General features: G+C 40.4%; 1 pseudogene; it reads right to left on the bottom strand.

The window, feature by feature from the left end:
- Positions 1-252: 252 nt before the first annotated feature.
- On the bottom strand, positions 253-983 carry LOC149131198 (uncharacterized; annotated as a pseudogene).
- Positions 984-2409: the final 1426 nt, after the last annotated feature.

Genomic DNA, 2409 nt, shown 5'->3' with positions numbered 1-2409 from the left:
ATATGTATATATGTATGTATGAGTGTATATATATATATATATATATATATATATATATATATATATATATATATATATACAGAGTGTTTACAGAGTATTTCAAAATATTTGACATCATTTGAGACGTGAATATCACAGAAACTACATAGTCAAAGCAAGTGAAACTAAACAGGTTTAATGTTGAGGAACGTAACATTTATTCCTTCAAGTTTGAATGAGAAATTCAAAGGAATGTGGATTCCATGAACGACTTCACAAATGTTCAATCTGCGGACCACCTGATCCACGGCACACGTCAATTCGATAGTCCAGCTCCTGCCACACACGCTGCAGCAGCATGTCGTGGGTAACAGTCTCCAGTGCGGTAGTGATTCTCTGCTCGAGTTCCTCTAGGCTTGCAGGATGACGGGGGACATAGACCATGCCCATCACATAGCCCCAGAGAAAAAAATCGCAAGGTGTCAGGTCAGGTGGACGTGGCGGCCATTTCAACAGCACATTGTCTTCATCACCAGCACGCTCGATCCATCTGCCTCGCAGATTGTCATTGAGATAAGCCGACACAGCGAGCTTCAAGTGAGGTGGAGCCGCGTCCTGTTGAAAATGAAGTCTTCATGTTCATTTGCAATAAGCTCATCCATTTGCCAGTTCTGAAGCATTTGCAGATAAACATCGTCGGTTACATTTCACTCGAAGAAGAACGGGCCATGAAGAAGTTTCTTGGAGATGGCGCAGAACACATTCACTTTTGGTGAGTCCCTCTCATGCTCAACTGTGGCATGGGGATTTTCTTCGCCCCAAATGCGAACATTATTCTTATTGACTTTGCCATTCGTATGAAATGTGGACTCATCACTGAAAACAAGACGTTCCTTGAACTCGGCATCTTCAGGTTTCTCTTGCATATCAACACAGAATTGTTTGTGGTTTGGCTTGTCATCTGCCGTTATGGCCTGAACGAGCTGCAGCTTGTAGAATTTCATTAGCAAGCGTTTCCTCGTATTAGGAATCTAGGTTTCCAGACTTGTTCTTCATATGGACTTCTTGGGACTTCGCAAGAGTTTTTGGCGAACCCGTTCGACCGTCTCTTCCGAGTGGTCATCTAGATCGTTTGCCCTGCACAGACAGCCTTCCTCTTTGAATTTTTTTGTGCCATGTCCAAATCTGCATTGCCGTTGGTGACGTTTTAGAGAACTCTCTCACAAATGCACTTTGCACAGTCTTGTTCGACTGTGTTCGAGCATACTCCAACTCACAAAATGCCTTTTTTCTTCCAGTGAATGCCATTTCTTTACCAGAAAAGATAAACATATCAAATACTAAACAAAATTTTGACCTGTTTCTACACATGCTGCTAAAATTTGAAGTCATTTAAATAAAAACTGGCAAAGTTGTCAGATTGCGAAATGATATCAATTTTTTTGAAACACCCTGTATATGTGTGTGTGTGTGTGTGTGTGTGTGTGTGTGTGTGTGTGTGTGTGTGTGTGTATGTGCGTGTGTGTGTGTGTGTGTGTGTGTGTGTGTGTGTGTGTGTGTGTGTGTGTGCGTGCGTGCGTGTGTTATAGAAAAACAATTTGTTTTAAATCTGTGAATGAGAGATAAGCAGTAACAGAACCGAATAGTAAAGCTTATATGCCAACAGAATGTGGTAGTCCTGTCAACGACGACGTTACTTTTGTTTTGGCCCCAGGGAAACATCTTTTCCAGCTGGCTATTGACACGCAGTTTGTGTTCGTACAGCATCTGCAAGGGAGGTCATTACTCCCATCTCTAGCCACATTCTGTTGGCATATAAGCTTTAATATATAACTGGCTGAGTATCCCGTTCATCCTATTGTTGCCGGGTGATTTCCACAATAAGATGCCTTGGCGGACTTTCGGCATAGTACACCTTCATATGTTGGATTTTCTCCGTTTTGACAGGGATTTTTCAAATTTCTTCTTTTTTTCCCATCACATCCTTGCAAATGGTGGGGGAATCTTCTTATGAAAAGTTTTTGAAAATTTATGAATTTTTTCAAACCCCCTCCCTCACTCAGTACCGGTTTCGTCCAATTTCTTTTCCCCTCTTTTTGCCCTACGCACATTAAAACGGTGGGAGAGACCGTGAAAGTGCAAAAAACATCTGCTATCGCCCTTACATTTCCTACTTCCTTTATTTTCAAAAACAGGGAATGAAACATAATTTAAAAACAATAGCGAAATCCATTTTTGATTTTTTCATTAATCTCCGCCCCCTCCATAAATCCTAAAATATTGGCTATTTTCGAAAAAATATTTTAATCATAGTTTTAAAATACGGACAATCCGAATCTGCAATTTGTTTCCCTTTAGAATTTCAAAATAATTTTCAGACGAAAGGGTATATGATTTAAGAGAGGTTTAGCTGTTGTTTCTAGCATATCT

This window comes from Octopus bimaculoides, chromosome 24, assembly GCF_046866305.1.
Source record: "Octopus bimaculoides isolate indiv1 chromosome 24, ASM4686630v1, whole genome shotgun sequence".
In the NCBI taxonomy this organism is placed as follows: Eukaryota; Metazoa; Mollusca; class Cephalopoda; order Octopoda; family Octopodidae; genus Octopus; species Octopus bimaculoides.
This window is presented reverse-complemented; position numbering and strand designations above follow the sequence as displayed.